Below are 21,313 nucleotides of genomic sequence, written 5' to 3'. Positions count from 1 at the left end.
ATTAATAATACAATATGCAAGAACAAAAACCACAGCATCAAAATGTTTTACTGTCACCAAAAAATCCTAACTAAAAAAGCAGAAAAAAACACTCCAAAAACATCATATTCCCTAACGAGTAATTATAACAACTCTATTGAAAAACGGACGTATTTTCACGTGAAAAGCTCGCAGCCCCTAACATCCCTCATGCCCCACTCTGGGTTAAATCCGGCCGCTAAGCGAGCCTTGAGTGAATAGCTATGTACCCGCTAATTACCGCGGCCCAACTTCTAAATTTAATCAGACAACTTGTATAATTTTCGCGGTGGGTATATAATTTTTCATGACGGCGCGAGATTGGTGTGTTTGTGGCGACATCTATTTGTTTTGAAGGGGAAATGTGTGTTACTTGGTAAGGTTATTATGCAGTATTTTTTTTGTATAATTACAGTTTGTTTATATTTTTGTTTTTATTACTAAATTACTCTCTTTTTGAAAAAGCATAAGCTCGTTTTATTGAGTAGAAAATGTTCGGACTAATGTCCAACTAGATATTATCTTAGATTATAAAGAAAAAAAAATGGTTTAGCAGTACATTTGTTAATCTCTAAAAGACTTAAAAGGTAACTAAAAGGTTTAAAAACACTGTTTGATACATCAAACAGTGTTTTTATACTCATTATTTAATCTGTAACCACATAAAGGTAAGTATACAAAATGGTTAAACCAACACAAGCTGACCTCGGTTCAAGACACGATACTTATAGTCTATTATCTGAAGAATATCCAAAAAAATATCTCATAATTTAGGCTCCATAGAGCCAAACTGAAAGGTCAAGCCAAAGTCTCTCCAATTCTAACATTAACGCACATAATACTTATTGTGCAAACTTTTTAGAAACTGCCTCAACAATTTCTAGACTAAAACTTTGCTCTTTGAAAGCGAATTCATACAATGACATGGGTCTACTAAAAACAATGAGTGAATTTAAATTCAGTGACTTTCACGAAATAATGCTTTACTTAATGGAGTAGACTGGAGGTCAGATTAATATCATATTTAAAACTATACCTAGTTTATTCGATATACAGGTATATAGTACTTATTAAAAAGCCCCAAAAATATTCTTATTCATATGTGTGCCCATTTTTTATTAGTCTCGCACACTATAATCGTCTGCTTTTTCTTGCAAACCGGTGTATACAGGGTGTCCCAAAACTCAACGATAATCCGAGACAGGATGAAAGGCCAAGTCATGCCGGTTCTAGGAAAAATAAAAAAAAAATTCCATGTCACTTAGTTCAGCAATAATAGACATTTTTCAAAAAAGTTAAAATACTACACCCTTGCTCGCATTTTCAAGTCCTGTGATCACCAATGTCACAATTTCGCTGTGTTTTTTTGAATTTCGTGATCTTCATTAAACATGCTATTAATCGTAAAACACATTTATGCACAAAACATTGTTCATTTCATAAAAAAAGTTAAGTTTTAGTGAGTCATGATTCACAAAAATATCGTTAGTTAACTTTGACGCTTCGTATTAAAAAAAAAATGTACTACACTACCCTTGGCAAGTTACTTCAAAAGTTGGCGCATTTAATCAAGATTTCAAAATGGTGCAACACTTGCCACTTTTCTTTCCAATAAAAATGTTATTTTTATTTGAACGAAGAGTATCCTCGCAAATGGATCGGACGCAGTGATTCAATTTTATGACCTCCTCGTTCCCCCGATCAAAATCCAGTAGATATTTTTGACTGGAAATGCATAAAAGAAAGAGTCTATTCGAAATCAATACAAAATCTATCATAACTTCGCCAGAAAATTGACACAGCGTCAGAGAAAATAAATGCAAGGAATTTTGCTTGACTGGTGCAAAGGTCTTTTGTAAGGCGTTGCAGAGCCTGTATTTGTGCCAGAGGAAAACAATTCGGATTACTGTAGTTTAAGGAGAATAATTAAATAAGAATGATGGTTCGTTCATTATTTTTTTTTAAATCATTATTACCTATTATGTTTTTTACATTAAATATTGGTTATGGAATGACTCAATTACCTCTTTACTAAAAATAATTGCTTTCCTCTGTCACGAATACAGGGTCTGCAACGCCTTACAAAAGACCTTTGCACCAGTCAAGCAAAATTCCTTGCATTTATTTCCTCTGACGCTGTGTTAATTTTCTGGCGAAGTTCTGATAGATTTTGTATTGATTTCGAATAGACTTTTTCTTTTATGCATTCCCAGTCAAAAATATCTACTGGATTTTGATCGGAGGAACGAGAAGGTCATAAAATTGTACCACTGCGTCCGATCCATTTGCGAGGATACTCTTCGTTCAAATAAAAATAACATTTTTATTGGAAAGAAAAGTGGCAAGTGTTGCACCATTTTGAAATCTTGATTAAATGCGCCAACTTTTGAAGTAACTTGCCAAGGGTAGTGTAGTACATTTTTTTTCAATACGAAGCGTCAAAGTAAACTAACGATATTTTTGTGAATCATGACTCATTAAAACTTAACTTTTTTTATGAAATGAACAATGTTTTGTGCATAAATTTGTTTTACGATTAATAGCATATTTAATGAAGATCACGAAATTCAAAAAAACACAGCGAAATTGTGACATTGGTGATCACAGGACTTGAAAATGCGAGCAAGGGTGTGGAATTTTAACTTTTTTGAAAAATGTCTATTATTGCTGAACTAAGTGACATGGAATTTTTTTTTTTATTTTTCCTAGAACCGGTATGACTTGGCCTTTCATCCTGTCTCGGATTATCGTTGAGTTTTGGGACACCCTGTATAGGTATTATAAAAGTATTTGTCTATTTCAAATATTGAAGCTATTAACCCTATTACTAATCACAAGGAAAAGTACTCCTATCGTAATAACCTGATAAATATCAAATAACAAGTTTAGTTCTCAATTATAACCCACTTAAAAGAAAAAAAAAATAACTTGACTTAGCTTCAAGAAAAACTCAAAGTATAATGAAATAACCAGTACTTGAACGCAAATAATATAGTTCGAAATCAATTATAAACGCCTTAAAACAGGTTTATTATCTCTGTACAAGATCAGTAAAGCGATTACAAATACTACTATCGACTATAATATGAAAAACTTATCAACGCCCTAGCGTATTTTAAAAGAACTATTTTTATGAGTAATTTTAGAATGTCAAACGTTTATTAGACAGTACCACCGTCGGTTATCAACATAATATTTGGTTTAAAAACTTGATCAGCGCCTCTAGCGTAGTTTTCAAGAACTCCCTATAAGAATTTAAAATGTCAAACCCTTACTCAATACTATCGAGTAAACGACTGTTAAATGTTCGATATGATGAGGAGATTTCTTACTTTTGACTACCTATCGACAAAATTTTGTGTGAAAAACTAATCAGCGCCCCTAGCGTATTTTGCAGGAACTATTTTTAAAATTAATTTAGTTGTCAAAAGCCTACTCGATATTACCGTCTGTAGTAAAAAGCTACTGCATACGTGATAGTAATCAACACTTAGCTACTGTTTCAAACTATCACGTCGTTAAATTTCCCTCACGTCTCGCCGTGTCCACGCATAAAGGCTGTACAGTTTTTAAGTTGATGTATGCGGAAGGATTCTGCGAAGTGGTACTAGATCGTGGATACTGCGTTTATGCTGACGTGTGTGAAAATGTTTGTAGACCTAAGTGGTGGTAACGAATATAGAGAGTTATGGCAGTTTTGTTTTCATTATTCTTTTGTAATTATATAGACATAATAAGAGGTTACAGAGACCAATGTTGTGTGGAGGTAGTTATTTTTTATTTAGAAAAATCACTCAGGATATACGTAGGTAGTCTTCTTTTTCAAATATATGAAGCAAACATAATGATGATTGTTTTTCTTAAAGATTAAAGCCTATAGTATCTCTATAGACATTATTTTATTATGCAGAAAACAAAATAAAATAATCAAATGTGTTTTCCAAACACACATAACATAACTAAAATCACAGAAATCACGTTAAAAGCACTCTCTCCATAAGACAATCAACACGATATCTTAACTCCGGAAACGATCCATCTTCGAATACTAATGGAAATTACTTTTCTTCATACAACGGAAGTTTTGGCTTGCTATGTGTTCTAGGCAAGCGATCATCGTATAAAAACACAAATATCTTCAAAACTACTGAACCGATTTCCATGAAATTTATATTTGTTTAGAGGTTATTAACTAAGCTTTATAACAATGTAAGATTTGTGACAAATAATGAATATTTTTAACAAAATGGGCTCACAAACAAACAATCAGATTTCAGACAAACTATTGTCTTCAGATCAGTAATTCAATCTTAGTAGCTTAATAAATGTTGTTAATGTTATCGTAAGTTGCTTTTTAAGATATATTAACATCGTATCTATGTAATAAATAAATGTAAATAGTTATTAATATAATATATCGTTATATAAACGTCAGATATTATGAGAAACATGAATGATTTCGTGAACATTAACAAATCGTTAAGGCGATGTTTCAACCATTTTTATTGAGTGTGTAACTATTTATCATTTATATAGATCACTTATGATATACGAGAAGATACTTTATAATATTTATCGATCGTTTTATAGCATGTATGATTTTCTTGGTAAAACTAAGTGGAACGACCCAGCCTATGAAAAACGCCATTTTCAGGAAAATCTACAATCACGTTCCTGTGAAGTATTTTTTCAATATATTCAGAGAAAATAAACATTCAGACCGAACAATGAAGATAATCATTTACATTGAATAGTATTTTTAACATAAAAGTTAAATTAAAGCCAACATTCCGAAAAAGTATATCTGTAATCTCTACAGAATACTAAATTTTTCCTCATTTACACATCTTAAAGCATAGACCTGTCTGAAATGTCAGTATTTTATCCAATTCAAAATACTGACATTTCAGGCTAATCTTGTGGAAATATGGTTATGATCACAAATGTAATACAAATGGTCTTCTACTTCGTATTCTACCAATATCTCCATATACATAAACACGTACCTACAGACAAATGCAAATGGATCGCACATCAACGATTACACAGCAGGCTACAGTAAGCTGGAATCTGTTAATCAAAGCGAGCGCAATCAATTAAGGGCATCGCAATCAAAATGTCTAGCATTCCACACTGTAGGGGCAGCCACTGGACATACAATGATTATATCGATTCTAAGAGATAAGTGCAATTTATAAATTGCATTTAGTGATTTTTTCTGAATATAATATTGATTATGTACAATCTATTGGTATTGAAACTTTTATATTTAACTTAGAAAATTGAAGAAAGTTATGGCTATAAGGGGTACTAATTTTGTATTTTCTTATTTTGATACTAGATGGCATTTTGTTTTGCATTCGAAAAGTAGTCCTTTTTGTATTTATATTTTTTAATATCGTGGTGTGATAATGGTAAATGTTGTACGTATTTTATGACAAGATTTCAAGTATGGAGAGTAATAGGAATTGTTGGTAAGGTTTATTTAAATTATTAATTCAACTACATAATAAGAAACTTTAATGTTAATGATTGAGAACATCATGCATCGGCAATACTTTTGCAGAATTTTATATAATTTATTCTTATTTTCATTAATTATTCATAAAGTGAAATAGATATAAATTATTTATTTATAACTTACAGATCTCGAATAACTTAAAACGATCGAGATTCCTATCTTACGATTCTAACAATAATTTCCAATTAACAACACCTAAATATTTATCGTGCGTGTAAATACTCGAATGGAAACGATAATTGCACTAATTATACAACACTCAGCTTAATTTGCAGTAATATTAGCTATTTAAAAATAATGCAATAAATGCTATCAGACATAGTAGTCTATAGAATTTCGAGATATTGTAGTTCAGAATTCGGCCGCTGCGGCGCTGCGGTCGAGTTATACCCGTTTAATTAACATTGCTATCATACCGGCTAATTGTTATATCGCGCAAAGCTGATTTATGGCGAGATACAAACGCCGACACCTTTGTAATTGCCACACGTGATTCAAACATTGCATGCATACGCCGAACAATAGAGGCGGGGGTGAGCCGTATAGACAATAGTGGGCGGTACCGATTTTCAATTATCGCCAATAATGCAATTATAAAACGTTGCAATTATGATTAGCGTGTCGATAAAAATACACAAGTTTCACACGCATTTTAATTCAGTATAATTAAGTTTTGAAACTTAGTACAGCACCATCTATCAATCAAATAAAGAACTTTTAAATTAACGCCATCTATGCATTTTATAATGAACTACTTACAACGATCGAATTCAACATACCGAGGACTGAACTTGTACACTCAACAACATTTCTTAAAACATCTGTTATTAAACAAAAATGTTTGGGTAGGAGTAAAAATGGTGAAGCAACGTAGATTTAAATGGGAAAGCGAATGAGAATGTCCATAAAGTCTATTAAAATTCCTATCACAGTCGTTTTCCCGCTACATTGAATAATTCGAGACGCATTCTGAATAATCAGCGTTTCCCTTTCTCTAAGTTTACTTATTTTAAAACAAGTGTGTTAAACGGTTACCTGCGATGTGTATTTTGAGATTAACGTTAGGTATACTTTTTATATAAATATTCAAGGATACAACTTTTATCCATTCTAGTACTTTACAACTAGTACTTTAAGTCGATTTCTATTTGTAATTATTTAATCCGGTACGTAATACCTAATTATTATCAAAGTAATGAACGGTTTAAGGTCGTTGATTAGGTTTGAAGTTTGTAATTGATGTTGTTAACGTTCACGCATCGTGTACCTACCTACAGAATATGTACCTATATGGATTTAATGATAATTTAAACAGAAATTAAACTATCTCTGCCTTTTTTACCTATACCTATTGACATTGAACACGAACACGAAATAAAAATTGTCAGCGCGAATTAAGTTTGAATAAACATTAATTTATCTCCAAATAAGAAACTCAAAAACAAAAACAAAGAAACCATCATAACAAAATCATCAGAACAGTAAATCGCAGCTTTACATTAAATGTAACAGAAATGTAAACGGAAACGGGACATGGCGGGCGGGTTAATTTACGCGCAGCTGGCCTGGGCGGCGTATCTCTTGAGTTTCCGCCCTGGCGCCGGTAGCGATGAAAATCATTCATCAAGCTTCGGTCGCACCACGCTGCTCTCAATAAACGTTCCTCTACGATATCTGGGAAATGGAATTTTAAAGAGTTTTGCCATTGGAATATTATTTTTGAAAATCTAGAAAGTTTTGCTTACTCGATTTAGTAACTATGTAGTAGATTAACTGTTCAGCCTATTTAATTTACCTGAGAATATTTTATTTGTTTTCTTAAGTTTTCTTCTTTAAGAAAAAGGTAAAAAATCATGTGGTACATGATTTACCTGAAGTCACCCACAGAGAATCGAACGTAATGAATGCGGTTTATAGGCGTGACACGAAAAAATAATATTTTCTTGAATCTCACATTAAGGTATAACAATAGTACTAAATAAGAAAACAAAGGGTAGCCAGAGTATGCGAAATTTCTCTAGTCTTTTCTCTACTCGCGTGGGTTGCATAGATATTCATAGTTCGACAGCATCGTAATAGCCATAAATCCTTAATACATAAATTAAGTTCATATTTTGCTAAATACCTTCACGCACTATTAATTTAGACGCTGTCAAAACTGACAAGGGTTAAGCTATACGATTATGGAATTTAAATTCTCCCATGCTGACCTACTTAATGTCGTTCCAATACATAAATCCATACCTAGAATAACATCATTTTTAAATATTTTTATTTACATAAATCTCGACACAACTGTACCAAAATAATCCTGATAAAATACGTTAAAAAATATTGATTTTAGCACCATCTGTTAAAGTTTCTTCGAACTATATAAAGAGATAGTATCCGAAACTTTTTTAAACTTGCACACTGCTGACCTCTACCGGAGAGTAGCCGAAGTAAGTGGAGCCCTTGACTTTAACTTTGGTAAAAGAGTGTTCGCGATGACAGATGGCATTGATTACTTAAAAAACTTTATTTTAAAAAGTTTTGTTTTTATATTTATTTAATTTTCAGCGTTAAAAAAAATTATAAATGTATTATTAGTGACGATTATTAAGAAAGAATCGAAGAAAAATTGTAAACTAATATTCCAATTAGAAAATCCATGGACTAAAAAGAAATAATGGTTGTCCAATACGCACACATTTGTATAAATAGAATGATAATAGTTAATCCAATAAGAGTGTTTGTCTTACTCTTGTATAGAAACACCTGTGACCACTGTCACGACCTTCTCTTATTGTTAATTTGTAAGAACTGTTCAAGCATTTCTGCACAATACCTTATTATAATAATATGGCTCGCAATAAAGCAATGAGTTAGTAAATATCTTTCCCTCCATACGACAAATCTTATAGGTGTTTAGAGTGCCTTACAAGTATCTGTACATATTTATTTAAATTATTATATCGATAATAGTGGTCAAAGTGATTTATGAACAGCAATTTCCTTGTAAATACTGAGTTTATTGATAATCAGCATATCTAATTTATAGCAACAATTTCTGAATCAGTTTTATTTGTACCTAGTTCAATTAATTAATCAATATTGAAATAATTTATACCTACAGCAGCTACAGGTTTCAAATTACATGGAAATATTTTTCTAATAAATTTTGCAAAGCATTTCTTTTTTAACAAATCGAAGTAGGTAGGTAGTCTGGCTTGGTTTCAAAATGCATAATTGAAAAATAAACCAAAAGTTTCAAATTCTATCTAAATTCAAATTTTGAATTCCACGACTCGATTCCAAAAAGGACAGCACCGATAGGGATGGGACGAGCAACGCTGCGTCTGTCGAGATTTTTTGCGCGATTTTTTCGACGTTATTATTATGAGAAAAAAATGCGGAGTCAGTAAAGCGGAACGTAGGGTGGGGGCATGACGAGGGTTCCCCGGTTTGATTGAAGCGAGGAGGTTGGGGGGCGGGGCGGTGACGTCATGCTCTCATAATAGGCCGTGGCGTGCAGTGATGGCCGCCGTTTATCAAGAACGAGTGTTAGTTCCCTGCACTTGGACTATATTTATTGTGACTATTGATGCTCCGCTGTGATCAAGATTGATGCTAGTGCAGTGAAGCAATATTCCGAAGTAAAGCGAAAACCGTTTTGACAGTTAAAAAAGTTGTCATATTAAAGTTGATTCTGCCAAGAATTTGCACGAACTTTGAGTGTGATTTCAGAAGTATTTATCTTAGTCCGTCTGCAGTAATTATCAAGCGCAGTATTTCGCTATAAATAAGTAGACAGAAAACAGAATGCACCGTTTAGTATAAATAATACTGTTTTCGAACTGTTGTTTCCTAAAATTAGAACAAAATAACAAACATTATTTGTTGCACGTGGAAGTCGGGTTGTTCAACATCAGAACATGACCTGAAACTTTTGTGTACGACCCCAGTCCGCTTTGATTTCATCAGATCCGTTTGAACAGCATTACAGGCATAATTAAGTAAGGTAAAAAATAGCGTTGGTGTTTCAAAAATCAAGCATTCGCGTGCGTGAGGATGGGCGGAGCAGTGTTTGCGTGACGGTGCGCAGTTAGCGCGGGAACACCTCGCCGCGTGGCACATCACTAGCAACGCCTATTGCGCGCCGCCGGTTGTTGGCGGTTGGTCGCGGTTAAGTTTCAAAATGTTCCCAACGATTCGTTTGTAACGTTTATTTACATGCTAAAATGTATAGCGCATAATTGCCTACGTTTACATTTCGCAGGTAAATGAATGATCATTAATCACTGGTGTAAACAAATTGCATAGGTGGCAATCTGTGCTGCCAAGTACAGGTGCGACGGCTAGCTGCCAAATAAAAATAATCAATCAATGTCGAAAAACGATAACAAATTAACTAATTAATGTTCCCAACACTAGGTAGGTGCGTCTCGAGATCGACAAAGTATCGGTTCATTGATCAAATCGAAAACCGGATTTTAATGTACAAAGATCATCGAAGATCGTTTCACTAATACTTATTAAGTACTTAAGATAATATACAAGTATTAGTAGTAAATTATCTTACCATTAATCGTAACAATATCACGTAGGACGGTATTTGCATTCGACCTAATCGATTTGAAACAGATGTAGTTTCTTTGAACAACGTAAACAGAATTATAAATGTATGAGACTTATTATGTGTGTGACTGTTTGTTCAATTGGGAGCCGACATTGACGGTTAGAAAAGATGTACTTTAGTTAACCTACAAAGCGAGGTTTTAGATTGCTTTATTTTAAAAATTTTCGATTAGTATGACAGAGACATATTACAACCTTACGATTATTTATTGCTTAAAAATTATTCATTCTTAATACAATCATTGTTAAACTTACGTGCAGTTTTTTTTTGTATTTATGTATATAGTACTAAGCTGTTTCTACAGAAGAAATATGTGTAAGTATGGCTCGAGTTGGGTAGTTACAATGATACCATCTAACTTAGAAATTAAATGCTAGTCGACGACATCGCTGTTTAATAGGCAAGGGTTTGAAAAAGCTAATATTTATTACTACCAACTCATTTAAAACGTGCACCTTGAGTCTTGTCTATGTTCAGTGATTAAACGACATACATTAACATTTGTTATAAAAGGATATATAAAGTAATAAAATAAAAATACATGCAACAGCTCAATCTAATAATAAAACAAAAAAACCGTAAACGAAGCAACAAGTTCTATGTATTAATTAAAGTTCGAAACCGATTTTTAATTTAATGTTCGGTTATAAATCATCACATCACTGGTTGGATAAAATTCCAAGGATCTGTACGCCGAAAATGCCGCAATCGGAGATCGGAGCGATTAAAAAAAGGCAAAGGCCGAAATTATAGAGACGAGAGCAATGATCGTGGCCGGCGGGCGTCGTGGATAGAGTTTGTGTAACTTTGATGTATGTAACCTTCATGTACATGTACTATAGAGATAGAGTCTATGTAATCACGATGTAGAGACGATGTTAGAAGTGACTCTACATTCTGTATTAGACTTCATACTTTTCTTTACGTTACGTTTGGAATACTTTGTATAAAATTATTATAAAGTTTTGAGAATATTTTTAAAATACAAAATAACAATCGTGTATTTTTTCTGCTACCGTAGCAAGTAGCGTTAATTTATCCTTGCCTACACTTATAGAAACAAAGAGTAGATTTTACGTATGTATATATCTACAATCTTGGCAGTAAGTAATAATTAAGTTACATTATTTTTTACTTTCATATTAGAAACGATTGCAATAAAAATTAAATGACACACTAACCTTTTAAAACCGATTTTAGTTTAGAATAAAACTCTACCAAAGCTATAAATAAATCAATTTGTATCATATTAATTACAGAAATACTTTTTTAATTTATTTTTAGATATCAGTAGCTTTAACACGAAGTCCACGCGCAAATTAATGTAAAACTATGTTAGACGCTATGATAGAGTCAAAGTAGAGTCATTGCACATTATAATTAACTAGCTGACCCGCGCAACTTCGCTTGCGTCACTTAAGAGAGAATGGGTCGAAATTTCCCCCGTTTTTGTAACATTTTTTTTTTTTTTTTTTTTTTTTTTTAACTAATCTTACTAATAAGTGCGATTTAATACTAACCTTAGAATACAATACCTACTATTATCATACAATTATTGTTGTCGCGCTGAAAAGCACGTTTTATTTTTCTCAAAGAGCTGCGATAAATAAACGCGTCCGATCGCTTCCAATTTCAAAGTGCTAACGGGGAGCCGCTGCCGCCGACGCGCTATTTATAGGGACGCTGCCCCCGCCGCCGCGGCCGGCCCGTACCGTGCCGCAATACTAATATCGTGATACCTCCTAAACTATATGTCTAAATAACACACTGTAAACTGCAAAAATAATCTAAATTAAATGCTCGTGATGATGAACTTACTTATTTTGATAAGGATATATGTATTATTGGTTATATCACCAGTTAAACATCACCCAACGAATTAAATGTTTTTTTAATACAGAAAAGTAGTTTTTGTGACTTAAATAAAAAAGCTGGATATATGTCATCGCGGACTTTTTTGTAGAACTAATAAAGACCAATGTTTTTGCTATACATTGTTCTTACTTGTATCCAACGGTATAAGCGGCGCACGCACAAATGCAATCTTCAATTAGATTTTTTTTCTGACTTCTTGGACATAAATCGCTATAACTCAGCTAATATAGTTTCAATGTATTTCAATTATATATAAAAACCTGTCGGAGAAAATACTCTTTCTATTAGTGAAAACCGCATCAAAATCCGTTGCGTAGTTTTAAAGTTTTATGCATACGAAGGGACTACAGACAAAATGGGCGACTTTGTTTTATACTATGTAGTGATTACTGACATTTATTTTATCCGCATTTTTGCAGTTTTATTTCTGATTATAAGGATAATGTAAGGTCTAGAATATAGAAGTATTTGCAAAAGTCAGTGAATAATTATGTATTACCTTCCATTAGTATGTGTCAATCTATTTATCAAGGATTTAAAGCGAGCTGTAAGTTTTGAATTAGTTTGTTAAAAGTCGAGATCGACTGTAAAGGAGAGCGAGACCTGAAACTAGGGTTGAATTTTGTAATTCATACAAGTATTTGTTCTGTATAGGAATTGAATACCTACATAATGGGGTTTTGTTGTTGCACCATGAGCGTAGAATAAACATTTTAAAAGCAATAAAGTTGTAGGTAAAAGCTATAATCAGTCAGAATAATTATAACTGTCTTATTATATGTAGTTTCTACATACAGGAAAAACCTATGAAATAATCAATCAACAGTCTCTACATAAAAAATCTAACTAGGTTATTTTGCTAAAACTACCGTTATTTGGCCATAATATAATGTAGGGTATACAATTCACATAGAAAATAAATTAGTCTCATAAAAATGTAGACTAAACTTAGTTGAATAAAAACTGGTTTTAGGCGGAATCTTTTGATTTCAAAACTTTTAATTGTGACTTAATGCAAGTAGTTTGTTAGTGTCTTGGTGACGGATGTATCAAATGATCTTTCGGTATTTATAAATAATTATTAACTGTCAAATTATATTGACAGGACATTGGAACGGAAACTCCGAGCTTAATTACACCTAAATCGGATCAGCCGTTAAGCAGTAAAAGCGTAACAAACAGGCTGACAAACTTTCGCATTTATAATATTAGTTAAAATTAATTTCTGTACGTTTTTCTATTTGAGCTCTTTCGCTATAGGTTTTTTGAAGCTCTACATTTAGCTAAGTATTACATAGAGCAAAGTTTAAACAAATAATCTAGTAGATTATTTTTGGTTCTTTAAATTCCATAAAAAATCTTAACTATGGTGAGAATAGAATAAATGAATTTATTTTTGATACATGACATGGAGTCAAATAATTTAGTTAATTGATTTTATTTATTATTTTTATAAAATTATTTCAGTCCTTCAAATAGGCGAAAAGACTTCAATCCTAAATTACTTATAAGTGTTGACACGTTATAGCTTAGCATCTTTATTTTTAGTCGCCAGTTAAGCGCCATAGCTGAATGAACTAATTTGACAGAATGAAAAGTTTATCCTGCATCATATTTCTAGGTCTTGAATTACATTTGCGAACGAAGACACAGGATAACACTTGTTATTTTCTAAGGTGTTTAACTGACATATCAACGTACAAAATTTGTCTGTTAGTCTTTGAGGGTTAACCTTTGAAACGGATAAACCGATTGGGTAAAATGCGTGTCTTAGATTACACTTTTAACTAACACTTGCCTACGAATAATAGTATCCTAAAAATAGAACCTATAGTTTTTTCGCTAATGACATTATAGTAATGCATATTTATAGAGATACTTTATTTCAAATAATTTACAAAACATCACAGCTAATCTTACAAAGTATGAATAATATTCTATATCAAATGATTACTTGTATTTGTAATACAAAATGTGTATCGGACGCCATAAAACATGTTCGTAAATCAATTAGTTTGTGTCAAACGGTAATTAAACATGTTTCTTGTTCATCATCTGATATCTTGTAATATGTATATAGGATATCTTAACATTTATATCTAATCGAGATACTTCTACTGATCTAGTTAGTAATAATATTTTATAGTTGCGAAAGAATTTTATTGTCTGCTTCCGGTGTTGCTTTTATTATTTTTAATGACAATTCCTGTTGTAAAATTTTTATTTATTTCTGCTGTGGCTAACTTCACAAATGTCAATTATTATCAACTTAAGATCTGATACTCAAGCCATCAAAAAGATGTTTTGGTTATATTCATGAAGAAGTTTTTAATAATGCTTTGAATTGTGCTCTTATTTGTACATTTGTCTTCTAATATATTAACATGGCGTAACGAAAATTTTAACTGAAGTGTGGAATACAAGAATATTAAAATCATTTAATTTAATATATTTCTACTCGAGAAATCCTGTCCACCAATTTATTACTCAAGAAACAATTCCAATTGACGAAATAAGTAAATGTTTGTATTTTAAAGACATATCGTAAACATCGCACTCATCAATCCTAGTTTCAATCCATCAATCGTCAATCTTGTATTTTAAAACACTTGATTGATAACGGTTGGGGATTTCATTCAAATGAACCGCAGATTGTAAGATTGAAACGATCATGATCCACTTTTCGAAGACATCCGTATTCGCTTCAAGGCCGTATCATTCAAGTAACCACATACAGCGACCACTTTTGTGGTCTAAAGTGGTCTATTTTTGGTGAATTTTATAGGAAAATTGTCTTGTTGTAAGATATAGAAGGTATTTATGTACGTTTCTGAGTAATAATACTGTGATTGAAATACATTAAGGCACTGATTAACCATGTGATTCTGTATTTCTTAATTTCTTGTTTAATAGTAAAATTTTATTTTTGGTATTATGAACTTACAATCGTAAAAACTAACATCATTATGAAAAGATGAAGTACGGCCGAAGAATCACTTATATTGTTAATGTATTCTTGCAAAGGTACTTAATGAATATAATAAAATGATAACAAATCTTTGTGCTAAGCGCCACACAGAAAACATTCAAAATAATAACAGGGCGTGAACAATAAATTAACTGATAAAAACATAGTGATTAATATTCAAACGAACGATAAGAATTTTGTACAAACAATATCTGATCAAATCACACTACGGACATGACAATGGCCAACAGTTGTCACATAATTAAATTAAAACAAATACATACAAAAAAATCTTTTGTTTTTTCATAGAAAACAATATGTCTATTTACCGAATTGTAATAAATTACTACTGTTTTACATTTAATTGGAATACGTGGGCTTTATCTGGCTGATAAATAATTGTGTTTAGCGTTTTGCGTGTTTTAAATACTCATTAATATAGTTCTAGTTGACATAGTGAACCAGCTTTCTTTTATTTTTAAACCTACCGTTAAATCTCTTGTAGACTGTCTACATAATTCACTATTTGAAATATGATTTCTGATGAATAATTGGTACCAGAGCCTACTCTACATTCTCTACATATTTTAATTTGAACATAACACAACAAGCCATTCTTTAAATTGCGAAAAAAATAGACTCTCTATTTCTTCATACATAACTTGATAAAATAGAGTTCATCGTGAAAACACATATTAGTCAACATACCTTTAAAACATATAATTTTACCTTCAATAGTTCGCTTTTCAATACATTTTTACGCGTACATTTCGCCTCATACCAAAATAGTCTCTACATAGAGCTACATACATAAACAAACAGGTCTGCAAGTGTCCGGTCACCCTCAAAACGGTCTTGTCTTACCCATCTCAAACGTTTGAGACTCAGACGCTGTATCTAATTAGGCAATGCTTACATAAGTATAATTAGTTTTGTTACATGTCTCTACAAGCTGTGTGGCCTTGGCTTTACCACTTATTTGTATAGAGTTTTAAGTTTAATCGTCATTGTATATTCAATGTTCATTTAAATAGGATGTTTACCTACTCTACTGTAGAGCCATTTGAACTGTTTAAAACTTCTGGTATTTTTTTAAGCTTTGTTAAACAGAAGTAAAAAATAATAATTTATGTAGAGGCAGTCATTTCCTTTTATTTTAACATCTAATGTATCATTTTCAGAACTTTTGTTATCAATCTATAATTTAGTATCACGATGCAATTAATTTATTTTATTAAAACAGTAACACTAGCCCGCTCTATGTTCTCAAAAGACTAGATTTATATAACTTAAAATTGAAGCGTTATTCCCATGAATAATACATAAAATATACGTCATTCCTATTGTAGAGAATGTTAGTTTAGTTAAGAATAATATTAAAAAAATTCTATTGATATAATTCTAATATTTTTTGCCAAACTGGTGAAAAACCTTCAAAAGTTAACAAACTCTACATTTTCTTACTCTACCAGATAATAATGCAAATTGATGACTTAAATCATTCTGTTATATTTATTACATTTTTATTTTATTTATTGTTCTTTTATTTAATTAAGTTATCATATGCAAATGTATGTTTGAATAATTACAAGCAAAAACGTTTTTGTAATACCACTTCTCTGTGAAACAATAAAAATTTAATTTAAATATTTTTTACATATTTCTAGAGTAGTTAATACTGTTGAGGAATTTGAAGATTCTAGACGAACATCTATGTAATAAGCACTAAAAGTATACTGTACAAAAAGTGTGTACATCAAAGCTAAAATTATTTACATAATTACGTAAAGATATTTACTTAAAAAACTTTGTTTTAATTTAGTAGATACTAAATAGACGTTCTGACTTTGCCTGGTTTAAACAGCTTCTTTTAGACAAAACCTTAACAAACGGTACACTTCAATCTTTCTCGAGAATCGATTTCTGTATTCATGAAAACCGTACTAAATTCGGTCAGTAGATTTCGTTTTTATTGCAAACAGACAAACAGACAGACTTTATTTTATTATACGTAGTGATATTTTATATTTTAAAGTCATTGACTTAACGAATTAAACATGAATGAAAGTGATAAATTGATTTGACTTCTTGAATATGTAATTGCCGAATATTAAGTTACGAAGAACCGGGTTTCAGCTTGTTTGGTGATTATTTACCTGTGAATGAAGGTACAGTCTCATTTCATCGATTCTGATAGAGGCATTAATTTTCGATTTAATTAAGTTTTCTTTATTATATTGATAGCGTTATACATATTTACTTTACTATTTCTTTTTAAACACAGTAATTGCGAAAAATTATATTTTTCTCGTAACTATACTGAAAGAAACAGAAACCTAAGTAATTAACATACCGTACACTCCTTTAACTACTGCTAAATCTTTGGTATAACGAATTATACAATTTCATATCATGTTTATAACATTTTACAAATTGATTTGATTGAAAAATTGCAATTATTTTTTACTCGTTCTGTATCAATATGTTAACTTTACGAAAACGTTAAACGTTTCTTGAACAAAAAGTTCACAACCTAAGGAGCCAGATCGACCGCGGCGCGGGCGCATCCATGATTAATATTCAAATCGTTCGATAATTTTACAAATTTGCTTCAACGAGCGGGTGTGGGCCTATAATACACATTCATTTTGTCGACTTCACATGTCAAACCACCAATTCGCTTGTTATTATTTTTATACAACAAATTATATGCCGGGAAAGTTGTAGGAAATAATTCAACGTCAATTTCTCAGTAGTTTGAGTCAGGTTTAATTAGATATAGATGTATGCTTTACTATTCTTTATACATAATTAGGTCTGTCACTTTTTCCATTTTATGTTATTATAATTATAGCTGTTTATTCCTATGTGACTTGACATCAATTTTATTGAGACGAAATAGCGTGCTGATATTTCCAATAGTAATATTTTTTTCTACTAAGGTTGCTATGAATTGCGTGCAACTGCAATTAACTATTTACAATTACAAGAAGTCGTTTTTATTAAATTTAAAAGACATAATTATATCTTTATATTTTTCTTTCGTGCGTGCTTATTATTAAAAAAATTGGTGTACGCTATAAATAAACTGATCAAGTAAGGTATCCATCTATTTAATATTAATTATGAGATAGTGTCACAAAGTAATTGTTTGAATAAAGGTCGTCTATAGAACCTATGTCAAAATATTACTCATGTGACCACACATTCGACGGGACATTTATATATTTTTGACATTTACATGACCGTCGAAAGTTAATTAAAATATTTAATGAGAAGCCCGCTCTGTTAGTGGGAGCCGATGACATAAACGAATGATATTAAATTAACGACACACAAAGGTGGGCGTAATCATTTTAGTTCAAGCGTTTAGGTCGAGCTAAATATTTATAGTTTTATTCGTGGCATTTTTTAAAGGATTAAGGCTAGTGGTAACGTGATAACGGCTACTGTCACAACTTTTAAGTCGTAAAACTACCCAACGTCCGGCAAGGAGTTCGTGTTTGTAAGATATCATCACGTAAGCGACTTTCGAATCACCGAAACGCAAAAGGGCACAACAATTTGGAATCTAAAACAGAAAAAATTACGATCTCTAAAAGTCCACTCATAGAAAGTCGTGAGCGGTACAGTCACGGCGCATTATCGCACCGACCAAATCTCCGGCTCTACTGAACATTACAATCTTACATGCTGCTCGCTTTATTAAGGCAGTTGAAAAAAGCAGTTCATCAGATGGTCAGAAGATAGCGGTGAAAGGGACCGTTACAATAATAGCCGCTAGAAAATCTCCGCCTAGTTTCATTGCGTTCATGTATCTGGATCAATTTATAGAGCCAGTTTTGACGGCTCAATTTTTTGCCATTGACCTTTCAGTTGATTTATCACATTGCACTGAACAATCTACATGTTTAATTGGGCACATGATTAAGTATTTAAAGCATTTGCAGTGAAGCAATTGATTTGCGTAACGTTTGCAAATAAATACTGATTAACATGACGCCTTATACGGCGACTCTACGTTTCTAAAATTGAGATAGATTATATGCGGTCATAAAATACGTTAAAACATGTGGAAAAATATTCCCGTTCGTTTAATGAGACAATTTAGACGCACAATAAAGCTGAATTTGGGCATGATGTCACTGTCAAAGATGTGACCATTTTTATATCATATAAAAATATTTCTACTTTAGTACATTAACAACTATAAGCTCTACACTTTTAACAGTCTGTGTAGACTGAACAGAATTAGTTTTAGAAGATACAAAAGCTGTCGTTCGGAATTGAGTTATTGCCACAAATGAGATGTTAATTATCATGAATAATTTATGGGAGATAATAAGATGTGCTAATCGTTCATATCCAAATATTTTTATTAGATGCAATATCGAGGATAACTTAGATATATGGCCATATTCTTTTGACACGTATATTGACGTTTATGGCAAAGTATCACTTAAATTTAATGGGTGTAATAAAATGTTTAAAATTAAGTATTTAGTGAATCATCTTAATTTAATTAGTTTGAAAATAGATAGCCTATTTAAAATGCTATTGATTTTTAATAATAATTTTGCCCAAATACGTACAAAATGGTAGAGATAAATAGATAAAGGAAACAACACTGATTAATGGCGGCTCTTAGGGCGGTGCCACACTTCATCCCCCGACAGACGTCTCTATTTCGCCGTTCGTCGACTCATTTAAAAGGATAACGCTACGATTTTGATTAATGATCTAAGGAACCTTTTTGGTACCTGCTTGTCGGCGACTCCCACAAAAAGGTGACCACGGTTCACAGTATATAAAAGAAAACAATAAAATTTATGCTTATTTGCGTTAATGTCTCTATTAATCTTTGTGACATGTGCACCTTATTTTTTAATAAAAAATCGGTCTGGATACGCCGACACAGCTGTTTTGTTTCATTTGCATTTTTATATTTCCGTTTGTTACATATTTCAAATTTTAATATTTACCTATAAGATTTTCTTCGCTTTTTATTGTTGTTTTACTAGCAAATTTAAATCATAAACACATTTTAAATAGAATTGAACACTCTCAAATGATATTATGATATAAATATAACAAATTTTGCTGTTGTTCTTGCGTCAATTCGCTAGCGGCTCTACCTTGTATTATTTTGGTAAATTCATTTATTTCGCTGCTTTATTATAAAAGCTTGAAATTAAATATGATTTAGAATATTTAGAGTTTATAAATGTTTATTTTATGCAGAAAATATAACAACATGCTATATCATTATGCGTTATTATGTGTTAACCGCCTAAATACCTACATTAAAATGTAGAGTTGGAGGATATTATGTTGCATGAATTAACTAAGAATTTGCAACCGTTTTGCAAATGTTTAAAACAGTGTTATAATATATAATAGTTTATCAAAACTCACCTATAAGATTTGCGCGGCAAAAATATTCCAAAAGTTTCCAAAACAATCCATAAAATTAATCACTTATTGTTGCTAACTTCTAGTCATAATCACTGCTCTTAAAAATATTCATATACACTAACGTTCAAAAATAAATGCGTAAAGAATAGAAAAACATAAAATATCACCTCTTTTTTAACATATTTAATTATTTTATTGTCTTTTAGGCACTTGGTTTATTGTTTTTTTATTTACATTTTCCTGTCATGGAATGTATTTTCGTTCCGTGTAGTTTGTACTGCAAAACTTCCGACGACTTTTTATTCATTCCGTTACCCCTCAAACAGATTTTCAACGAGCCGTATCTAATTGTGAGCATCATAAACGCTCCTTGAGACCGGGCATGTCACAAATCAATCGTCAAATTGGGCTCACTCCAATCCCGAAGAAACGCAAGTTCAAGTTCGCGCAAAAATTAAGTTCAACTCAAAACACAAACACATACGCGGCGCGTCACAACACTAATGTCTTTATCGTACATAAATAAAACTGTCAAGTATTTCACGAAAATTACATCGGTCGGCGTATAATGAACGTCTGAACCCGCATTGAGCTAGCTGTCAAATCTACGAGCCGTCATAGTCCGCTGCCATGAGTGGGCTTGCACACACGCGCGCGTGCTCGTGTGTCGATGGACACCAACACACTGACAGCCTCCAGCGGAGCGCGAACGTACGGGCACTCGCACATACGCACCTCGTGATTCATACATGAGCCGCGTCTGTGTTGTGGCGGGTGGGAGTGCGAACATGCAGCGTGCTTTTAACGCGGCCAGACGAAATGATGCCTAACTGCAAAACGGAGTTGGGACTGTATCGGTTTTATAAAATGGTTGGTTATGCGCGTCTATGTGGCCGAT

The 21,313-nt window shown here is 32.1% G+C and overlaps 1 protein-coding gene across 4 annotated transcripts in view; it reads right to left on the bottom strand.

Moving 5' to 3' along the window:
- The window catches only part of LOC142976470 (homeotic protein antennapedia-like), a 193,562-nt gene that overhangs the window by 22,511 nt on the left and 149,738 nt on the right, over positions 1-21,313 (bottom strand). The window contains exon 1 of one of the 4 annotated variants that reach the window (XM_076119851.1): positions 20,416-21,086. The exons of the other annotated variants lie outside the window; for them this stretch is intronic. The gene's annotated coding sequence lies outside the window, so the exon portion shown is untranslated. Of the gene's footprint in view, positions 1-20,415; positions 21,087-21,313 lie in introns of those variants that run through there. 4 annotated transcript variants of the gene reach the window in all.

Source organism: Anticarsia gemmatalis, chromosome 11, assembly GCF_050436995.1.
Source record: "Anticarsia gemmatalis isolate Benzon Research Colony breed Stoneville strain chromosome 11, ilAntGemm2 primary, whole genome shotgun sequence".
Taxonomy (NCBI): Eukaryota; Metazoa; Arthropoda; class Insecta; order Lepidoptera; family Erebidae; genus Anticarsia; species Anticarsia gemmatalis.
The sequence above is the reverse complement of the archived record's forward strand: the minus strand, read 5'-3'. Positions and strand labels throughout refer to the sequence as shown.